Source organism: Pseudopodoces humilis, chromosome 2, assembly GCF_049639895.1.
Source record: "Pseudopodoces humilis isolate 2021_Gansu_Grassland_sample_001 chromosome 2, ASM4963989v1, whole genome shotgun sequence".
Classification (NCBI taxonomy): domain Eukaryota; kingdom Metazoa; phylum Chordata; class Aves; order Passeriformes; family Paridae; genus Pseudopodoces; species Pseudopodoces humilis.
The window spans coordinates 101587079-101605072 of NC_142201.1; positions in this window are offsets into that span (position 1 = coordinate 101587079).

The window sequence follows — 17994 nt, forward strand, 5'->3', positions numbered from 1 at the left end:
GTATCGGCAAATTTTGATTCCTAGAGTAAGTACACAACGCAGAAACAGATATCGACTCCCGGAGAAGTCGAAGAAAGGTAAGAATATATATTTGCGAAAGTATGGGGCAGAAAAAAGAGTAAGCTTCAAGGAAGAAGCACAGGGAAAGATTCCTCCGATCAGGGGAGGAATCACCAGACATCCCACTGGAGAGTCCCTTGGGGTGGATGCTAAAACACTGGGAAGATTGTCCCCAGAGGAAGGGGAAATCAAAAGGAGAAATTAATACATTATTGTATGGAGGTTTGGGAGGACAGGAGTTGAGAAAGTCACCTCACTTGGCCAGTGTTAGGCACATTTGAAAAATGGACGTGTAATAAGTTATTCTCCTATGTGAAGAACAAGGTCCCCTCAGATCCTGAGGAGAGGAATATGCTAAGCTCTGGGTAAATGTCAGAGTAGGGCTATTTCCAATAAAACAAAAAGAAAAACGTGAGTCGAGAGCTGAGTCCTGGGAACCCCTCGATCACTTACCACCCCCATATCGTGGACCGGCGGGACCTTCCTCTGCAGATCAAGTGGTGCCTTCAGCACCCTTGGGCCCCGAGACCAACCCACTGAGATATGTGTGTCTCAAGCGGGAGACTCGGGGCCAGCAGCGATGCCGGCAGCCCTTCCCCTTTCCCCGCCTGTAAACACCGTAACCACGGCAACCTCCTCGGAGGTTTTTCCTGCACAAGGCTGGGGACCACCCTATCCGTCCTTGCCGGTCCAGCCGCCACAACCGGGACCCTCCCATACAACGGAGGGGATTCCTCCCTTCAGCCGGGTGGCGGCAGAATTCCCACAATTGATAACAGGGAGGCAACCCACAATCACCAATTCCCCTCCCGCAAGTAGAACCCGTTGAGAGCGAGAATGACGGATAATGAATGGGGAGAGAGTGAAGAGGGCACCGTTGTTCCCCTCTTAGGGAAGTACCGACGGCCCCGGGAGTGATCGGTTTTTGTGAATGTACCCCCCCTTAACTCTGGAGATGTAAGGGCATTTAAAAAAGAGATGGGGCGGTTGTTTGGATGACCCTTTTGGTGTGGCTGAGAGGTTAGATGAATTTTTTAGGGAGTAGTTATTTATACCTTTGAACGATCTTATGGCAATCCTGAGATCATTGTTTAATCAGGAGGAAAGGGAAATGATTAAACAAGCCGGGATCAGAGACTGGGGGACAGACGCAATCCACAGGGGACGCCAGGTAACCAGAAATGGCCTAGCGTAAGCCCGAGCTGGAATGCACAGACGGAGGAAGGCAGAACGGAACATGATGGATTTAAGGAGCATAATTGTACAAGGTATAAGAGAAGCGGTCCCTAGGGGCCAGAATATTAGCAAAGTTTTTAGAGAGTGTCAAGGAAAAGAGGAACCACCCACTGAATGGATCGAGAGATTATGGCGAAGTTTACAGATTTACTCTGGGACTGACCCGAACTCTCCTGTGGGGGAGGTTCTGTTAAAAACACAATTCGTTGCTAAATCTTGGGAAGACATTAGGAGAAAATTAGAAAAGATCGAGGGGTGGCAAGATAAAAGCCTCCAGGAGCTCCTAAGGGAAGCTCAAAAAGTATACATGAGGAGAGAAGATGAGAAGCAGAAATTGCAAGCTAAGATTTTAGTAACTGCGGTAAAAGAGGTCCAGAAACAAGAACAGATGCAGGGTAAGTTTAAAACACTACCTGGAAAAGGTCGAGGTTCTCACCGGGCAGCCCCGGCCCCACGGAGAGAGCCCCCTGAATGCTACTACTGTAGACAGGTAGGACACGTTCAGCGGAGTTGTAAACAAAGAATAAAAGATGAGAAAATTTTTCAGGAAGATTAGGGGTGTCAGGGGCTCTTTAATTTGGGGACCGGAACATCCAAGGAGCCCTTGATAAAGTTAAAAGTGGGACCCCAACAACAGGAGGTAAGTTTTCTTGTGGATACTGGGGCAGAGAGAAGTACCCTGCAGAAATTGCCATACGGATGTGTGGCTAGCAGAGAAAAAGTTTTTGTAATCGGTGCAAAGGGAGACCCCTTTGAAGTGCCTGTAATAAAAGATGTGGAAATAGAATCTGAAAATAAAATTTGCTTAGGGAATTTACTATTAGTAGAAGAAGCAGAGTTAAAATTTTTTGGGAAGGGACATGATTGTCGCTTTAAGAATTAATATCATGATTAAAAAACTCTGAATTGGTGGTGAAAATATTTAAGTTGACTCCTAAAGATGAGGAGAAAATATACCCTGAAGTATGGCATTCAAAGGGAGAGGTAGGAAAGCCAGATATCAAACCTATCAAAATAGAAAATCGAGAACTCTGAGGACCCCATAAGGGTTAAACAATATCCCATCCCGATGGAAGGGAGAAGGGGGTTGAAACAAATAATTGATGACCTCCTAAAAGGGGGTACTTTAGAACCTTGCATGTCTCAACACAACACCCCCATCCTGGCTGTAAAAAAGACGGATGGCAGCTTCCGATTGGTCCAGGACCTACGAGCGGTAAACGCTAGGACCCGGACTAGATTCCCGGTGGTGGCCAACCCCTATACTTTACTAAATAGGCTCACACCAGAAGATGTGTGGTATAGTGTGATTGATTTGAAAGATGCTTTTTGGACTTGCCCTCTGGATGAAAGAAGTAGAGATTATTTTGCATTTCAGTGGGAGGACCCAGATACAAACCGTAAGCAACAGCTAAGGTGGACAGTCCTCCCCCAGGGGTTTGTGAAGTCTCCGAACCTTTTCGGACAAGCTTTAGAACAAATGTTAACCCAATTTGCTCTTGAGGACAGGACAAAGCTTTTGCAATATGTAGATGACTTGCTAATAGCTGGACCGACTGAAGAAAGCGTGAGGAAAAGCACGATTGCCTTGTTAAACTTTCTAGGAAGGAAAGGTTTGAAAGTATCAAAATCCAAGCTGCAATTCACAGAGCCTGAAATAAAATATCTCGGACATTGGATATCTCAAGGGAAAAAAAAATTGAGCCTGGAGAGGGTAGCAGGCATCCTTGCATTGCCTGCACCAAAAACAAAAAGGCAAATTAGACAAATTCTAGGGCTCTTGGGATACTGCAGGCAGTGGATTGAGGGTTTCAGTGAAAAAGTGAAGTTTTTATATGAAAGATTAAACACTGACAGGCTGAAGTGGACTGAACAGGATGAGTCTAATTTCCAGAAATTAAAAACTGTTCTTATGACTGCCCCGGTACTAACTCTACCAGATACGAATAAAGAATTCCAGTTGTTTGTGGATGTGAGTGGACAAACAGCACAGGGAGTCCTGACTCAGGAATGGGCAGACAAAAAGAAGCCTATAGGGTTTCTTTCAAAGATCTTAGATCCAGTCAGTCGGGGTTGGCCTACGTGTTTACAAGCAATTGTAGCAGTGGCTCTGTTAGTGGGAGAAGCGAAGAAAATAACTTTTGGGGCTCCCCTGGTAGTTTACACTCCCCACGATGTGAGAAACATATTGCAACAAAAAGCAGAGAAGTGGCTGACTGATTCCAGGCTCCTGAAATATTAAGCCATCTTAATCAGCTCACCCGGTTTAGAATTGAAAACTACTTCTGCACAAAATCCTGCTCAGTTTTTATTCGGTGAACCTCTAGAGAAGTTAGTGCATAACTGTTCTGAGATCGTGGAGCTGCAGACCAGAATAAGACCGGACTTAGAGGATCAGGAGTTAGAAGGGGGAGAGAAGTGGTTTGTAGATGGATCCTCGAAAATTATTGAGGGAAAAAGAAAATCGGGATATGCGATAATAAATGGTGCGTCTGGGGAAGTTGTAGAATCTGGTCCTTTGAAAGCAAGTTGGTCTGCACAAGCTTGCGAGCTCTATGCTCTCCTAAGAGTCCTCCGGAGGTTGAAAGGAAGGAGAGGGACCATATACACAGATTCACGGTATGCTTTCGGTGTGGTACACACTTTTGGAAAAATTTGGGAAGAGAGGGGTCTGATAAATACCAAAGGAAAAGACCTAATTCATGGGGAAATAATCCGACAGAGTCTGGAGGCAGGGGGGGAGCCGAGAGAAATATCAGTTGTCCATGTAAAAGGACACCAGACAGGGTTGCAGTTTCAAACCCGAGGTAACAACCTAGCCGATAAAGAGGCAAAACGAGCAGCTCTGCTCACCGTAAGTATTCCCGAGGTGACTCCGGAGGAATCACCTGAAATCCCCATGCTCCCTTCAGAGAAAGAGATTGAAGAATTCAAGAAAATAGGGGGAGTCATGAAACAAGGAAAATGGTGGTTACCTGATGGGAGGGAACTGATCCCGAGGGGAGTGGCAAGGAGGGTATTACAAAGACTACACAAACAGACCCATTGGGGAACTCGGGCGCTGGCTGATCAGTTCCTGAAATTTTTCGGATGCAAGGGGATTTTTGAAATTGCCAAGCAAGAGGTACAGGGGTGTGTGGTTTGCCAAAAAGTGAATAAATCCAACTCCAAACAAACTGTTTGGGGAGGGCGTCCTCTCTCATACAGACCATTTGAGAGGATCCAGGTGGACTTCACCGAATTACCAAAAATCGGGAGATATAAATTCTTATTAGTAATAGTTGACAAACTAACGCATTGGGTAGAAGCCTTTCCCAGGGCAAGGGCTACGGCCCAAACAGTATCAAAAATTCTATTGGAAGAAATCATCCCTAGGTATGGGATAGTGGACTGTATTGATTCGGATCAAGGAACTCATTTCACTTCAAAAATTATAAAACAAATCTCAGAAGCTCTGGGTATTAGGTGGCAATACCACACTCCCTGGCATCCTCAGAGTTCCGGGCAGGTGGAAAGAATGAACCAGACACTTAAATCCCAATTGTCTAAACTCATGATAGAGACGAAAATGTCATGGATTAAGTGTCTCCCCCTTGCTTTACTAAATATTAGAACAATGCCCCATTCTGAAACGGGTCTGTCCCCTTTTGAAATGTTGTACGGAATGCCATACAAACATGGAATGCCAGTAGGACACCCTCAAGTGGAGGATGTGCAAATACAACCATATCTCATTGCTATCAACAAAAATTTACAGGAACTGCGAAAACGAGGACTGATCCCCCAAAGCGCCACTCTGGGATTCGCAATACACCAGATACAGCCTGGGGATAAAGTCCTCGTTAAAGCTTGGAAGGAGCTTCCCCTCACCCCCCATTGGGAAGGACCTTTCCTGGTTCTCCTGACCACAGACACAGCTGTCCGGACCGCAGAAAGAGGTTGGACGCACTCATCTCGAGTAAAAAAAGTAAAGGAATACGACACACCTCCAAGTGGAAAAGTCACCACCCCTCCGGGAGAACTGAAAATTAGACTTCAGCGTCACCACAAATGACCAGTGACGACCAGATAAGTTGTATCAACCCTGAGTGTGATTGTTTTCCGTTTATACATTTTAAGTGCGCCTATTGTAACCAGATTTGGGTAACTCACTGTTGGGGAGGGTACAAACCTAAGGGATTGTGTACAAAGTGTCTAGAAAAGGAACAGGATTTGACTAGCCGTCTCTTAATACTTGCCACCAGGGCGGGGTTGTTGGAACTCGACTCTCCTGAGTGGTTCCTACTTTTTCAAAAAGGGATAAGGGGGAAGCTAGACTCCAAGGCAGAAGCTTTGGAAATCGAGTCCCGAAAGACAGTAAAGGTACCGTGCAGGACAGACACGATTAAGTCGTCTCGGTGGGCTGCTTTCAAAAGAAGGTACGCCATAAGGACTACAAGGGCCCCTGAAGAATATCCTTGCTGCCGGGAAGATGGTAATCCCCGCCGTATATTTTTATATACGGGCGAAGGCAAGGCAGGGGGATACACTGGTGGGGAATCCTGATAGTCCTGAATCTAGCCATGTGCTTGACCAAGGGAATGAGCCCCGAGGTGCCTCTGGGGGATCATCCCCTAGGGAAGTGTGAGCAGTGCCAGACTGCCACAGATGCCGGACGAATAATTGACTGTCCTCCAGAACAACAAAAGGGGTTTTGTTTATCCAACGGCACTCAGTATAATCTCTGTGAACTACAGGGGGAGGTCTGGTGTTATCACTCAAAGGCAAGTTTTAAGGACGGGCAGTCTAAAACTCCTATGAGAAGAAAAACTGAAGCTACCCACTTCAGGTATAGGAGAGAAGTGGGAATGCTCCCTCCAATTCCAATCTGCAGCCAATGTAACAAAACTGTCTGGATAGGAGGAAAAAGACAATCCACCTTTTTGGCATATTATAAAGTTAACCCTTTATGTTACAATAAAGCAAACTTAAAAATGTGTACCATGGGAGGAAAGTGTATTGGGAAGGTAGAAATTTAAAACATGAAGAGAAAGCTTTTTTTTTAATAATGAACCGATAATTCTTGATTTGTTAAAAAGTGATGATGACCAAGTATGTTTCCAATTCGCCCAAGTGTTCTGCTCCTCCAGGGATGAGGAAGGGATGGACCCTGAAAACAAAATAATACAACTAACCCTAGAGTTAAAGAGGCGAGAAGTGGAAACTCGGAAAAAAGAGGCTAGAACAAGAAGGCTTAACTCTCTTAGTGAGCACTATGAGCAATTAGAGAGACAATACAGCAATTGGGGATTGCCAGCCCCCAACCAGAACCTTTTCATAGAACTAAGGCAAGAAAAAGCCACAGAATTAGGTCTATCTAACTGGTGGCTCTGTGGCGGTTTAAAATCGGCTGAAAGGTGGCCTTGGAAGGGAGAGGGACTAACCCCAGAGCAACTTCTAAAATGGGAAGGCTCTAAAATATCAAAAACAAAACAAAGACCAGAGGGATGGGTTTATAGACCAAAGAATAATCGGTACCGTCTGCATTAGCAGAGAAGGAAAAGAATTCACTGATTTAGTAGGCTATACCCCGTGTGTAAGCACACTCACGGTGAATTCGGACAGCAAAACAAAAACCTGGCAACCTGAACCACCCGCGGGCTATTGGAGTCGCTCCCGGGGGAATAACTGTGAATGGATGGAAATAATTGGACTTTGCTGGTACAAAAACTCTGGGGCCAATCCCTTCCATGAGCTAATAGGCCTGAAAGAATATTGGGATGATCCGGCAAAGTTGAACAAGGGTTGGGAAGCTCCTGATGGCATATATTGGATATGTGGAAAAAAGGCATACAGCGAGCTACCTAGAAAGTGGAAAGGATCCTGCACACTTGGAATAATTCGGCCCTTTTTTTCTTTACTCTACCTAAACCAGAGAGTAAAGCATTGGGGCCCTCCCTTTGAGAAATTAAACAGACAAAGGAGGGAATTAAAACGGGAACTACCAATAGCGGGAGGCAACCAGAAGTGGAACGAGGAAGAATGGCCTGCCGAAAGAATCATTCAATATTACGGGCCCGCTACTTGGGCAAAATGATGGCAGCTGGGGTTACAGAACCCCCATTTATCTCCTCAACAGACTTATCAGGTTGCAAGCGGTGGTAGAGATAGTTTCCAACCACACTTCAGAAGCCCTAGAACTCCTAGCCAAACAACATTCACAAATGAGAGCTTTTGTGTATCAAAACAGACTAGCTCTCGATTATCTGCTAGCCGAGGAGGGAGGAGTGTGTGGCAGATACAACGAATCCGAGTGTTGTATGGAAATAGACGATTACGGAGAAACAATAAAAGGATTGGCTGCTGAAATAAAGAAAGTAGCGCATGTACCACTCCAAAAATGGAATTCAATCCTACAAGCCTCCTGGTGGGACCAAATATTCGGGCAAGGGGCTTGGTGGAAGAAGCTAGTATTCTTCATAACTTGTTCAATTGCCGGAATCATTTTCCTTCCCTGCTTAATTCCTTGCTTCATCAGACTAATTCACTCTGTTGTGCAAGGAATGCAGACCCTTCCAATCGATCCTGAGAAGGCACAAGGGAAACCTACTTCCCTCTCTAAACTAATGAAATTAGAGGAGGAAAAGGAAAACAAAAACGCGATGAAGGCCTTAAAGAATTTTGAAAATAAACATAACCTGGCACAAGCATATGGTGGGAATTCGTTAACGGACTGGGAAGAAAATGAATGTGAGTGAAAATTATAGTCCTTCCCCCATAGAATTGGATAAAATAACACGAATTTTTAATGTGATGGATTATTAGGCGGGGGACTGTGATAAATGAACTTATAAAAATTCGTAGAAATCTAAATAAATATATTTGTAGCAATAATAATATAAAATATAAAGTACAGTGTGGCCCACAAGTCCTTCCCAGATCTAGTCGTGAATTCCCACTCAAGAGATAACGACCCTAGCCGGCGCCCATCAACGGAAAAGAATGAACAGGACATGGACCATCAGGCTGACAGGGACAGGCTCGGCGCCCATCAACGGAAAAGAATGAACAGGACATGGACCATCAGGCTGACAGGGAAAGGCTCCGACGAGATACTCATCACCGGACCTGAACACCCCGCCTTGCAGGCCACCGTTGGGGAAGCAATCAGGCAGACAAAGGGAAAAAGTCCAGCCGAGATATCCATCAGCTCCAACCCGGATCCAACCATCCCATCCAGATGGCCTCAACCACAATGAATCAAGAAACACCCAGAACTTCTTATACATATGAGGAGACTCTGTCCGGACGTCTATTTGACTCTATTCTCCAACGCCAGGAAATCAATTCATACAACAATCAAGGACCCTTGGTGAATGGTGCCTGCCTGGAATTTGGCCTCAAGGCACAAAATCCCTATAAAAACCCCGGACAGTCTACCCTCCTTCGTGGATTTGGGAACACCTATACCTTTGGGTATAGACCCCTGTCCACCCAGCGCTGCGCTGTTTGTTTTATTGTGGTTTTTCCTCATTGTTTATTTTTATTATAAAAACTGTTTTATAATAAATTGTTTTTTATTTAACCCAAATTTGCCTTTGCATTTATAACACAAAGGTGATCTTACTTTTCAGTGGTCCAAAATGCTGTCAGTTCTTAAAACCGGCTAGCTATTGGCCTGATCTCAGGCAGAGAAGAAACTCCCAGCAGCCTCTCTCAGAGCCATCACTTCTGTGGGTGTTTTCTATTGTTTTTCCTAAATGCCAAACCACCACAGTCTGCTATCATAGTCAGCTCTTTGTGATCCAGGACCAGTCCAGCTGGGCAGTGTGGCGATAATAATGGGACAGGTTTGATGGAATTGCCCAAGATAGATTTAATGTTCATAGAGACGCCGTATGGTCTGAGGGGCAGCTTCCAAAGACCCAGGGGTGTTGTGGGCTTCACAATACCTAGGGTTACCTGGGGAGAAATAGCCAATCACCGCCACAGGACAAGGTTTTGACCTTGTAAGTCTAAGGTAAGATGACCCTATCAGCCCCCCCGCCAGCACCCTGCCTCCCAAGGCTTCAGGTTTATTCCCTTTGTGCTAGGAACTCTGTCCAGGGTATAACCTTTCCTATCTAATTAGGTTCCTACAGTCTGCAACACTGTAAAACTGAAGGAAGCATTCATTATACCTTAGCAAAATGTTGAAGACTTTATTGTGTACATTACAAAATAGTTTAGTCAAACCATATGGAGCCATTTTAAATGCCATTTGGCTAACACTGACTTACACTGTGCATATATTTAGTGTTTATTATCATTTTAGAGTGAGACATCTTTGTTTTTAATGAGGTTGACTATGAGATATTAACCTGTTTTTATTATGGCCTTTGACTTGCAATGTTTCTTGAGTTGTGCAGTTAAATCTGAATTTTAAATATGAAAGCCCAAGGTAATGGGAATTTTGTGTATTTTATAAAGCTCTGTGGAGCTACAGACCTCAAAGAGCTCCAAATTATTTCAAAATAGAAATAATAGTAACATTTTCCATCTTTCTTCACAAAAAGCAAGAGAAATTGTTTGATTAGGTATTAGCTGTTTGTGTTTTTACATACTGTAGGGCTAAGAAAGGGAAATTACTGGGGAAAAAGAGAATATCTATGATGCTTTCTGAGTCTGAAACCTGCCTCCTTTTGTCTTACCTGCACACAGGCACTGAATTTTGAACAAATACGTATTTTAGGTGTGCTAACTTGGTAAGATTTCTGACACAGAAACAAGTGTGTTATGCAAGTGCCACAGGATTTTTAAGGGGAAATTTTATTATCAGGGAAGTCCAATATAATCTTTTGCTCTTTTGTGTCAGCCACAGCAGCATTAGGGATTTCATTTGTGCTGCTGATAGATGGGACTAATCTGACCAGTGTCTGCCCAACCACAGAATCACAAGCAGGCTGTATCTATGTGACTGAAGCTGAGCACTTGAAAGTGAGATGTGAGTGGACCTTCAAGGTCTTGAAAAAGAGGCAGATAAGAATGCATAATATATTAAAGTCTCAGGATCTTGCATTGCTCAAGCATGTTTTGAATGCATAGGAGTGTGAAACCTACAGAATGCCCCTTCTTTAAACTAAACATGTTACAGCTCTCACACACAGTTATCAAAGCCATGTGCCAGGGCCCAATTTTAGGTAGATCAATGGAATACTCATGTACATAAAAGCTGTGGGTTGTTTTGGTTTGGTTTTTTTTAATGTGTTTGGTTCCCAAGCTTCAGATGATGTCTTACAGTCAGGATAATGATTGGAAAGTCCTTTAGAGAAATCCAGTAAGAAAAACAGAGGATATGAATGTTTATTCCATATCCTCAGGGCTTCAGAGCTCTGTCTCTGCTTCCTCAAAGCAGGGCAATGAATCCTTTCCAGAAAGTAGGTTTGTATGTCTCCTCCTTCCAAAAACTGTGCAAAGTCTACTCTTCTGCTCATAAAATAAAATTAAGGTTTTTGCTCACTGTTTATGACTACCTTACAGGAACCTTCTTAGTCTCTTTTTTAACTCCCAGGCTCAGTTAACTTGCAGCTATGAGATGGCACAAGCTGAGCAGAAGGCCCTCCTTACCTGTGAGTCATCTCACTGTGTAGCCAGCTGCTGTGCTGCAGAAAGTGGGACAAACATGTTTGTGACCTCTTGAAGGCTTGAGCCATCTTGTGCTGCATATGCTGAGGAAGGTCCCTGTCACTGGACTTGTCACTAGAAAATAGAAACTGTGATGAGATTAACTTATTCTTTGTACCCTGAAGTCACAAAGAGCTGAATCTCTTCATTACGGTACAGTGAATGGACCCTCCTTGGTAGGTGGGCATGGGACTGAACCCACACTTCAGGAGAGACAGGCAAGCAAACTGGCTTCCTTGACTTCCTAAAGTGTGGGCACTGCCTGGGTTCATAGGCTCTGTATATTTCTTCGGTCCCAGGGGCAGTCATGAAATCACCGACATCTTCACAGAACGAGTTTCATGTGGTTTTGCTGCAAAGGCAGAAGTGATCTACAGATTTTAGCTTGGGGTAGCAAGAGGGGACAGCGGAGCATGAGAGCTCACTGAACTACAGCCCATTCCCTCCACCAGGATCTGAGGCTAGGTGTACCCAGGCTGGTCTTTTGTAACTGTGACAATCTGCAGCAATGCATCTGAACAGCTTGGGCCATAGTGTGCACCAGCCAAAATGTCTGTAGAGTTTCTTATCAGACCCTCTGGAATTTCTCAAGGTTGCTGAGATATAAGCTGTTCTAAAAATAAGAAACAAGAGGCTGAAAAGGAAGAAAACTACAAGAGCCAGATAACAGAGGGCAGTTGAACACCTGGGCTGTAACCAGTCCTGTGCCCTGAGGGGTGCGTGCAGAGTGTGTGGACAGGACAGGGGCACCAATGAAAAGATGCGTGTTCCCGTGAACAGTAGTTTTAGAATCTATAAATAAGTGTATAAGGTAAACAATAAATGGCTTCTGCACAATCATATTGGTGTTTTGGTCAGAGGTCCTGAACTGACTTTCCTGATGGCAACAATCAGCCATTCCGTAGATGTGGTTCTACAGGGAGAAGTCCAAAATGCCATTTACTGCCACAGATTGCTTTTCTGTCTGGAGTTCAGATTTGAAAGCTGAAGCCACCTTCAATCTGCATTTACATTGTTTAGCTTAATCGTGAGACCAGCAGCAATTTATCTATAAATTTACAGAATCCTGATAGTTTAATATGGCCAGAAGACCAGAGAATGTGGGAGTTTTGGGGAATCCACAAAATAATCATTATGATTTGCAAAATGTTTCTTAACCACTATGTTTAAACATTGTATTATTTTATCAAAGTCATGCTCAAAATTAATGACTCAGCCCTTTGGCACAACTGGTGTTGGGATCGATCAGACCATAAATATTAACCTAAAATTATAGGAGTCTGGTCTTTAGGCCAGTGTCACCATAGGTCGAGCAGTATCCTGCCAGCATTGCCCCCTGGGAAAGAGGCATGTAAATAGTTCTATCTTTATAAGGTTGTGGTTCTAGAAAGTCCCACAGTTCTTCCCTCTGATTGGCTGTTGTGTGTCACATTGTTTTGCATATTCCTAATCATTGTTTCTTATTGGACTCTTACCCTCAGATTCTGCCCCTAACTTACCCCTCATATACTTTGTGCCTACCTTGGCCCTGGCCTTTGGAGTTCACCCTATACTTGCTGTTCAGATTATCTTGTTTGTTGTTTTGCCCTTAAAGTATTTCTGTTTCGGATTACTGCATTGCATCCGTCCTTTCATTTTATTGTCACCATTACTCTTGGCTGATGTGGTCCCAAGGTGGGAGCCAAGTGGACCTTGGCCAGGTTTCTACAGACTGGTCTAGAAGTTTCAAGTTTACTGGTTAAAGAGTTTACTATCAGACATATCACTCTCCTAAAAGCAGTGGGTTTCACTCTAATGATTCTGTGCCACAGAAGTGATTCTGTATTAAAATGTCAATAGAGGCCAGTTGCAGTTGTCTTGGCTAGTCACATTCTGCTTTGTAATTTCTATTATATGCAGTGTGTACATTTCTGAATCCCATCAAAGCCCCACCTTGCACTGCCATGTTCTAGATGGGCCCATCCTGAACCAGGCACTGTGGATGTTAAAACTTCTTCAAGGTTAGTACCAGCTGACATACACTCAGTCACATAAACACAGAATTGTTGAGGTTGGAAAACATTTCTGAGACCACTGGCACCAACTGTGCCCCCCCAGCACTACCAAGCTCACTACTAACCCATGTCCCCAGCTGCCACATCTACATCTCTGTTAAATCCCTCCAAGGATGGGGACTCCACCACTGCCCTGGGCAGACTGAGCCAGGGCTTGGCAACCCTCCAGTGAAGAAATTTTTTCTAAATTCAATCTAAATGTCCCATGGTACAACTTGAAGCAATTTCCTCTTATTGCCTGGGAAGAGAGACTAACTCCTCTCTACACTCTCAAGCAGTTGTAGAGAGCAATATGGTACCCCAAGCTTCCTTTTTCTCCAGGCTGAACACCTCCAGCTCCCTCAGCTGATCTTCACAAGACTTGTACTCTTCTCCAATTATGTTGCCCTTCTCTGGGCACCAGGTCAGAACTGCAGCATTAGAACTGCAGCTGTTCTGGGCAAGCAGCAGAGAGAGGCTTGGGCAATCCTCCTTGGGGAAGACAAGCTCTTCTTTGGGGCCTGTCATCAGCTTGCTCCTCCTGACTTTCCCTTCATTTGTGGGATTTTTTTAAAGATAATACTTATCCTGGGGCACTGAATGGAGAATTTCATTATCTATATCTAGGTTTATACACCTTCTTTTATATCAATCATGTAAAATTTAAACTTTGCAAAATGCAGGCTGTTGACTGCAATACTCTTTTGGCTACTGAATTTTGGCAGTCCAGAGACTCTCACAGCAGATTTTCTAGCAACTCTATTGTCAGAAACAGTCAAGTGTCTTTGTTTTTGGTTTTTTTTCTGTGCCAGGGAAACAAAAGAAAACTGTACTACAACACTTTGTATAGATAATAGGGTATAAATTATATTTTAAAAAAAGACTTGGCTAGTTGCAGCTCAGTCTTTTATTGCTCATTTTTTATGTCACTTCTGGGGAGACTTTATGCTGTTGCAAACAAGGGGTTTCTAATGAAGGTATCTGCAAGGGAGGTGAAGATCATCTTTTGTAGTGCTGTGTCAAGACTGCCCTGGCAACAGACCAGGGAGTTCATCCTGACTCCCCAGGTGTTAAACCCACATGCTAAATCAACTTCCCAGATCCATCCCTTACAGATCTAATAATCACAGTTTCCCCAGTAGGTCAGTGGGCAGCCCGGGTATCAGGCATGGAGTAGGATTCCAGCCCCCACTGCTGCTGTTCATTCTGATTCATACAGAATCACTGCTGTGATTCTGTAACACCAAACTTGTCAGGAGTAGGCTGGATCCCAGCTAACATAAAACATTGGTGCACCCCTGAGAAGCCTGAACATTACAGACACATCCTTGACTGTGCCCTGGACCAGGAACACTCAGTGAAGGAGCAGAGAGTTCAATGTGGTTGTTACAGGCTGGCACAGCCGCACAGCAGGCCAGATACAGGGTTTGGAATTCTCCCTCCAGGCAATCCTAAATGAGTGCCCTGGGCCTGCAGCTTCATCCCAGTTAGGTATGGGAGCACAGCATCCAGCCCCTCCCCAGGAAGCAGCCAGTTCACATACACACAGTAAAAAAAAACAATAAAAAAACCCCCCACCCAAACAAAAACCACCATCAACAACAAAAAACAACAACGAAACAACAAAAAACAAAAATACTGCTCTTTTTCATAAAGCAGGTTGAGAGACAAGGCTGTTGAAAAGGAAAAAAAAAAAACACTTCCCCAATATTTATTTGGTTTAGGTTTGTTAGAAATGAAGCCCACTACTCCAGGGAGAGTAGAAATTTAAAGAAAATTTAATAAGGGACAACAGGGGACAAAGTCAATAACGCAAAAGGAACAGCCCTCAGTCCTTATCCAGAGCCAGAGGCACACCAGTGAACACAGCAACTCCCCTTATATACCCCGGGTATTGCATCAGCCAACTACATATTCATAAATGGTCATATATATTCAAATATTTTAATATAGTTCCTCCTCTGTCCCACCTTTTTGGAGCATGTGCAGTGGTCTTAGCTGTGGTCATTTGTTACTTTTTGATACATTCGACAGGTTTTGATTCCTTCACTGGTTAAATGTTCACATTACAACAACTTGTCAATAACATTGGTATTACAATACAACATTCACATGAAAAGAACTCTGAACTGTACCAGAACTCCTCTTACAGAAGTCAACATTCTAGAACACATAGTATTCACTCTTAACAATTTCAAAAGCCAACACTGTAATAGATTTATCACAGGTTTGGTTTTGTTTTCTTCTCAAGGGACTCTAAAAGTCAAGTTAAGACTCCAGAGTTCAGTTGCCGTCCAGGCAGGGAGCACTGCTGGCCATAGCTTGAGTTTGCTTTCATCTCTATGCAGTATCATCTCTGCTTTCATCTCCTCTGCAGCTGCAGGGATGCAGACCTTTCTTCATAAACCTTCCTAGAGGAGCAACATATGGGGTAAATAGGATTTTGCCTGTTTCTTCTGTTACAAATACATACTGTGATATTGGCTTTTCGCAAGTATTAAGATGAATGCTATATGTATAATGTTGGATAGCTCTTGCTATGTCTTTTTCTCCTGATAAAATTTAGGCGTAGGTGAAGAAGAATTTCAGATGTTAGGGTTAGGTCCTTCTTGAGCAAAGCAAGATAACCTCCAGTGAACAGATGATGGGGCCCAGGCTGCTATCAACGCTGACCACCTGTAGAAGAAAGAACCCCAGCCCAAATAAAAAGATGATAAGAGACATTAAAACCAAATGCACATGCTGCTCTAAAAGGGCGGACCCGAGGAGTGGCCATGCAGAACAGATCCTGGAAAAGTTTGAATATGCATGAATCCATGTGGCAGGAATGCTATATAAAGGGTGTTTCCAAAGCATAGGTGTGTTCTTGGCACTTTTAACCCTTTGCTTTATTATCTTTTTTTATCTTTGTCTCCTATTGTCTTTTTGTTTATAACAAACCTTTTAAAATTTATTAGGTGAGTGAACCTTGTTTTTCACACTTCCAAGCCCTCTCATCCTAATTAAATGGAAGAAAGATCCTGTGCATGCAACACACCCTAGACCTATAGCCTGAAGTAGTGCTTAAGGCACAGTTAGATGGACTTGGTGTGGGGCTCAAAATAACCATAATAACCAATAACCAAAACCACAGCCTGTTTTGGACCAGCAGCAATGTCACAGCTATTTCAAGTATCTGCTTCCAGCAGGTGCTGGTCAACTCCTGCTGAGGTGTGTCTGCCTTGTGCCAGCTAGTTTTCTTCCTCTGTTTCTCTCTCTTTCATTTATTTATTAATTAGTATCATTTAAAAAGACCAGTTGTCTCAGTTTTGGAGACAAATTCCAGGAGAAAAAGCCCTGGAATGAGCGCTTCCTTTAAAGAGAAAAGAGCTTCAATAACTCCCTCCCTTTTCTTTTGCCAATGAGAGAAATTGATACCACTGGTTAAAAAAAAAAAAAAAGAAAAGTTTATAAAAAAAAAAAAAGGGGGGGGGGGGGGGCGTGGGCTATGTGCCCACAATGCACAGAAAAGGATTGAACTCCCAGAACTTACTCTCCACCCACACCCACAATAGAACAAAAATAAAACAAAAAATGCTCGGGGAAGGAAAATACACGGATGGACCCCATGGCCCAGAAAATGGCGACTGGTCCCTTTTGTCTTCGGTAAGGGGAAGAAGAGTTCACGTAGCAGCCCGGAGCAAATCAGATGAGAAACCTGTTGAATTTCTGGTGTGGGTGTCCTCTTCACAGCAGCCAAAGTTGGTGGATTTTAATGTCCTTTCTCGTGTTGGTTCAGCTCTTCCTAAGTCTTGGGTTCAGGGTGATCCCGCCAGTTCCCTGGACAGACTGAAAACAAGCCAAGCCTAAAACAGTTCAAGAGAACAAAAAATCCAAAAAGCTGTCAGGAGGATTCCCAGTATAGCCTCCAAGTTAGGGGAAAGGAGGGGAAAAAACTTCTTGCTTTAAGCAAGCAAAAAAAACCCCAATCCCACAAAAGTAACAATGAAGTGTTCCTGGTCCACGCTGTCTGGAGCACACCAGAGAGATATTGAACAGAGCCTGTGCCTGGTTCCGGAGCCCAGGCTTCAACCACACCCCCTGGTTCATCTTAAAGATACCACAGCCATTTCTGGGCATAAAGCAGATGTATTAGAGAATAAAGTATCATCATAAAATCACCCCAAGACACCAATCACCCTTTGACCTAGGTAGTATCCAATCTGAAACTGCTGGGGATGCTTTCCCCCAGTGATTTTCCTTAGAGAAACTAGGTTACAAAGGCAGAACCACAGAACTGTCAGGGTTGGAAGGGACCTCTGTAGATCATCCAGCCCAACTTCCCTACCCAGGCAGGGTCACCTTGAGCAAGTGACACAGGAATGTGTGCAGGTGGGTTTGGAATGTCTCCAGAAAGGGAGAACCCAGCACCTCCCTGGGCAGTCTGTTCCAGTGCTCTGCCACTTTCCATGGAAAGAAGTTCCTCCTTGTGTTGAGGTGGATCTTCTTGTGTTTTAGTTTATAGCCATTACTCTTCATCCTGTCACTGAGCACCACTGAAAAGTCTGCCACCATCTTCCTGAAAACCTACTTTGAGGTATTTTTATGAACTGATGAAATACCCTCTCAGTCTTCTCCAGACTAAACAGGCCCAGCTCCTATGGTCTCTCCTCACAACAGATACTGAAAACCATACATGGGATGCACTAGTTAGGAAGACTTAATTTCTAATTCAGTGTCCAAATTCAGCTTTAACTAAGAAACCTATTAAAGCCAGAATATTTCATTACTTCAATATAAATCTCAATACTGCTATTTGGAACCTTGAAAGATTTTGCTATCTAGTCAGCCAAATTAATTTCTCAGAACTGTAGAAAGCTCTGGGGAATATTCACTGCTTGTTTCTTGTAGGAAGGAAATAGATGATTACTGGAAAGCAAAGAAAGAGAGGAGCCATCATAGCCTGACTTAATTGAGCCACTCATTTTCAAGGGATGGGAAAAGTGCACAGAAATACAACCACACGTTATTTGTAACCTGTTCC